The sequence below is a fragment of the Bufo gargarizans genome, chromosome 3, assembly GCF_014858855.1.
Source record: "Bufo gargarizans isolate SCDJY-AF-19 chromosome 3, ASM1485885v1, whole genome shotgun sequence".
Classification (NCBI taxonomy): domain Eukaryota; kingdom Metazoa; phylum Chordata; class Amphibia; order Anura; family Bufonidae; genus Bufo; species Bufo gargarizans.
Window position 1 is genome coordinate 546,175,317 of NC_058082.1, and position 6,000 is coordinate 546,181,316.

Genomic DNA, 6,000 nt, shown 5'->3' on the forward strand with positions numbered 1-6,000 from the left:
TCGTTTGGTGGTAAAAGCAAAATTGCGTTCTGGATTCCGTTACCACGGACAATAATGGAATTCTATGACGGAATGCTTAATGGAATACCTTTAGAGACATTCCGTTATTCATTCCGTCATAATAGAATTCTATGGGCTGCAAAACGTATCTGCCCCGTTTCCGTTATGCAGGAGAGGACTCCTCTGCATAACGGAAACGGGACCGATCTGTTTTGCAGCCCATAGAATTCTATAAATTCCCACACAATCTATCTGCGCAAAAGAAATCTGACACGTTTAGTGACTGCGCGCCCTGTATTTACTGCAGTGCAGACAAAATTGGCTTTTTCAAATTTATTTGTGCATTTTTTACAGCAGGTAATCATCACACGCTATTTTGGTTAGTATTTTTAGAAAACTTACATTTCAAAATTGTATTTTCAGTGGTAATTCAATTTCTTGCCTCAGGCTGTGAACAAACACCATTTATGTGTGTATTTAAAAAAAAAAGGTCCACTTCTTGCATCATAGACAGATTTGGTTAGCAAATGTTTGACAAAAGAAAATGACATTTCTAGGTTCATCCATTAGTAACATGTCCGCTCCTGCTGCCACTGCAAACCCACCATAGCCAGACATCATCTCCTGCACCTTGTCCATCATGTTCCACACTGTCACTGCTGCAATCAACTGCTACTACAGCTGCAAGGCCAGACATCTCCTGCACCTTGTCCGTCATGTTCCATACTGTACTGCCACTAACTACTAGCACCACACAGCCAGACATCTCCTGCACCTTGTCCGTCATGTTCCACACTGTCACTGCTGCAATCAACTGCTACTACAGCTGCAAGGCCAGACATCTCCTGCACCTTGTCCGTCATGTTCCATACTGTACTGCCACTAAGTACAAGCACCACACAGCCAGACATCTCCTGCACCTTGTCCGTCATGTTCCATACTGTACTGCCACTAAGTACAAGCACCACACAGCCAGACATCTCCTGCACCTTGTCCGTCATGTTCCATACTGTACTGCCACTAAGTACAAGCACCACACAGCCAGACATCTCCTGCACCTTGTCCGTCATGTTCCATACTGTACTGCCACTAAGTACAAGCACCACACAGCCAGACATCTCCTGCACCTTGTCCGTCATGTTCCATACTGTACTGCCACTGCTGCTGCCACCAACTACAAGCACCACACAGCCAGACATCTCCTGCACCTTGTCCGTCATGTTCCATACTGTCACTGCTGCAACCAACTACTAGCACCACAGCCAGACATCTCCTGCACCTTGTCCATCATGGTCCATACTGTACTGCCACTGCTGCTGCCACCAACTACAAGCACCACACAGCCAGACATCTCCTGCACCTTGTCCATCATGTTCCACACTGTCACTGCTGCAACCAAGTGCTACTACAGCTGCAAGGCCAGACATCTCCTGCACCTTGTCCATCATGGTCCATACTGTACTGCCACTGCTGCTGCCACCAACTACAAGCACCACACAGCCAAACATCTCCTGCACCTTGTCTGTCATGTTCCATACTGTACTGCCACTAAGTACAAGCACCACACAGCCAGACATCTTCTGCACCTTGTCCATCATGTTCCATACTGTACTGCCACTAACTACTACCACCACACAGCCAGACATCTCCTGCACCTTGTCCATCATGTTCCATACTGTACTGCCACTAACTACTACCACCACACAGCCAGACATCTCCTGCACCTTGTCTGTCATGTTCCACACTGTCACTGCTGCAACCAACTACTAGCACCACAGCCAGACATCTCCTGCACCTTGTCTGTCATGTTCCATACTGTGCTGCCACCAGTTCCTACTAGCACTAGTGCCTCTACTATTCTCACTACACAGCCAGACATTATTTGATATTCAAATCCAGCCTTGTCCATGATGTTCCATACTGTGCAGCCATTTATGTTGACGCACCACTGCTGCTTCCACCTCTACACAGCGAGACATCTTCTGCTTTGCCCGCATCATGTTCCAAACTGTATTGCCGCTGATGACAACTCGCCACTGCCGCTATCACCATCACACAGCCAGTTATGTCCTCCCTGATCTCTTCTGTATTGGAAATGTAGGCAACACCCATTTAGGACCTGCGCCTCATAAAGGAATACATTTTGAAAGGCCATTTAAAAAAAAATAAAAGCCACTTCATTTTACATAGAAAAGGTCCGTCTGGTGTATGGGAAATAGACAGTACACTGTGAGCAGGCTAAACCGCCCTGATGTCCTGCTACTTAAGGACACAGGGCGTACCTGTACGCCCTGTGTATTTCCTGACATCACCTCTCAGGATTGCATCTGACTGGCTGCAGGGGTGGGTGGTTTAAATTATTGCAGCGCTCGTCTCCTCCTCCTTTCTGTGTCTGGGAGCGAGGAGAGAGGAGCCTGCATTGATCTCCAGAGCCAGCAACCCCATATCTGCCCAGCACCCCCTTCTGACCTTCCACAGTGCCATCTGGCACTAAAAGGTATTTAGGGAAAGGTTAGGTTAGACAGGGTTATTCAGGGAAAGTTTAGTGGAAAAAAATAAAAAAGTTTCAACTGTTGCATCCCCCTAATCGGGTGTCTGGGGTCCACTGCAGTGTGACCCTAGACCCCCCAGGGGTGCTGCAGCTTGCCCCCCCCCCCCACACACACACTCATTTTTTGGGGCGCAAGCATTTTTTATCACATTTTTGGGCCTTTTTTAATTTAGTTTTTTTTTTCTGTTAGTTTTAGGTATGAACACCTAAGTCCGTGAACACCCGTGCCCCCACACACACGCACACCAAATAAAGATTTTCACGCGCACACACTCCCCTATGGCCTGCCAGACGTTCTCGGCAGAGGAGGCATACGCCCAGCTGGCCTCTGACTCCAAAAGTCCCAGTGAGGACGAGGATGACCCTACTTTCCTTTTGTCATCCGTGGCAGAGACGCCACCAGGCGGACCAAGGGGACCGCCATGCCAGGGACCCTGTGGCCCACACTAGTACGAGCAGCTCTGGGGCTCATACTAGTTTTCAGGCCCACCAGATAAGTCCACCGGAGTCCCCTACCGGTGAACTTGCATGGTTTACCCAGAGCATTTTGAGCCTGCGATTCCTGATTTTTACAGTACGGCCATGACACGTACCCAGTTTGAGGCCATCTGGAAATGCTTGCATTATGCAGATAATGCAGCATTCCCCCCCCAAGGTGATCCTGCCTATGACCGCCTGTACAAAATCAGGCCGGTCATCGATCACTTTGGGACCAAATGTTTGGAGGCCTGTGTACCTGTAAGGGAGGTCGCGGTTGATGAGTCTCTCATTGCTTTTAAGGGGAGACTCATTTTCCACCAGAATGTTCCCTCTAAGCAGGCGAGGTATGGCGTGAAGCTGTACAAACTTTGTAAGAGTACCTCAGGGTACACTTACAGGTTTCGTGTGTATGAGGGGCGAGATTCCCGTATTGAACCCCCAGAATGTCCCCCACTCTGGGTGTTAGCGGGAAACTTGTGTGGGACCTTATGCACCCACTGCTAGATAAAGGTTACCACCTGTAAGTGGATAACTTTTATACTAGTATCCCCTTGTTCCAGTCCCTAGCCGCCAGATCCACGTCCGCTTGTGGGACCATGCGGAAAAATCAACGCGGCCTCCCTATCCCCCCTCCAGGTACCTATCCCCAGGGGTGAGACCCGTGCCCTTACCAGTGGAAACCTGTTGCTCATCAGATATAAGGACAAGAGGGATGTCCTTGTACTGTCCACAATTCACGGTAACGACATCACCTCTGTCCCTGTGCAAGGTACCGCGGCAACGGTCCTCAAGCCCGATTGTATCGTTGACTACAATCAGTATATGGGAGGAGTTGATCTCTCTGATCAAGTTCTCAAGCCATATAACGCCATGCGCAAAACCCAGGCATGGTACAAAAAATTTGCGGCCTACTTGGTACAGGTTGCCTTGTACAACTCTTTTGTGCTGTCCCAGAGCGCTGGCAACACAGGGAAATTCCTCCAGTTCTATTGGGCAGTCCTCAAGGCCCTGATCTTTTCTGACCGGGAAAGAGCGGGCCGGAGTACCTCGGGAACTGGAGGTGCCCGGATTGTCCCTGGCCAACACTTTCCAAGTGTGGTCCCCCATACTGAAAGGAAAGGACGGTCCCCCAAAAAAGTGCAGAGTGTGTCACAGGAGGGGGATACGGAAGGACACCACCACTCAGTGTAACACGTGCCGCGATCATCCGGGCCTCTGCATTGACGGTTGCTTCAGGGAGTACCACACTTCCATGGAGTACTAAATGTATAATCCTCTTCCCCAATTTTAATTCCATTTAGCCACTGACAATCGGAAAAAAAACTATGGTTCTCAGACTTGAGACACTAAAACAAAATTTTTTTGTTTTCAAAAATATTATTTTGTAAAACTAAAATAAATAAAAAAAGGAGACATATTAGGTATCGCCACGTCTGTAAGAATCTGCTCTATAAAAATACCCCATGACCTAACCCCTCAGATAAACACGGTAAAAAAAACGGTGCAAGAAAAACGGTGCAAAAAAAATGTATTTTTTTGTCTTGTTACATCACAAAAAGTGTAATAGCAAGCGATCAAGAAGTCATATGCCCCCCAAAATAGTGCCAATAAAACCGTCCTCTCATCCCACAAAAAATGAGCCCCTACCTAAGATAATCGGCTGAAAACGAAAAAAATAAACCTGACTCTTAGGCCTATTGCACACGGCCGTTTTTTTTTCCCGTTTACTGGCCGTTTTTTGCGTTCCGTATACGGTCCGTAAACGGAACCATTCATTTCAATGGTTCCGCAAAAAAAACGGAATGTACTCCGTATGCATTCCGTTTCCGGATTTCCATTTTTCCGTTCCGTTTTAACATAGAACATGTCCTATTATTGCCCGCAAATCACAGTCCGTGGCTCCATTCAAGTCAATGGATCCGCAAACAAAACTGAACACATACGGAAATGCATCCGTCTGTCTTCCGTTTCCGTTCCGTTTTTTCCTGAACCATCTATTGAAAATGTTATGCCCAGCCCAATTTTATCTATGTAATTACTGTATACTGTATATGCCATACGGAAGAACGGAACGGAAAAACGGAACAGAAACGGAAACACAACGGAAACAAAAAACGGAACAACGAATCCATGAAAAACGGACCGCAAAACACTGAAAAAGCCATACGGTCGTGTGCAATAGGCCTTAGACTATGGAGATACTAAAATGTTTATTTTTTTGTTTATAAAAGGATAATATAGTGTAAAACATAAATACATTTTTAAAAAAGTAGACATATTGGGTATTGCCACGTCTGTAAGACTCTGCTCTATATAAATACCCCATGACCTAACCCCTCGGATGAACACGGTCAAAAAAATAAAATAAAAAAGGTGCCAAATTTTCCATTGTAATCCGTTTTTTTCCAGTAGCAAAGCAAGCGTTAACAGCCAAACAAAACGTAATATTTATTACCCTGATTCTGCAGTTTACAGAAACACCTCATATGTGGTCATAAACTGCTCTATGACTAAACGGCAGGGCGCAGAAGGAATGGAACACCGTGTGGTTTCTGGAAGGCAGATTTTGATGGCCTTTTTTTTGGCACCATGTCCCATTTGAAGCCCCCCTGATGCACCCCTAGAGTAGAAACTCCCTAAAAATGACCCCATCTAAGAAACTACACCCCTCAAGGTATTCAAAACTGATTTTACAAACTTTATTAACCCTTTAGGTGTTCCTCAACAGTTTATGGCAAATGGAGATGAAATTTCAGAATTTCTATTTTTGGTAACCTTGCCTCACAAAAATGTTTATAGAGCAACCAAAAATCATATGTACCCTAAAAATAGTGCCAACAAAACTGCCACTTTATCCAGTAGTTTCCAAAATGGGGTCACTTTTAGGGAGTTTCTACTCTAGGGGTGCATCAGGGGGCTTCAAATGGGACATGGTGTAAATAAACCAGTACAGCAAAATCTGCCTTCCA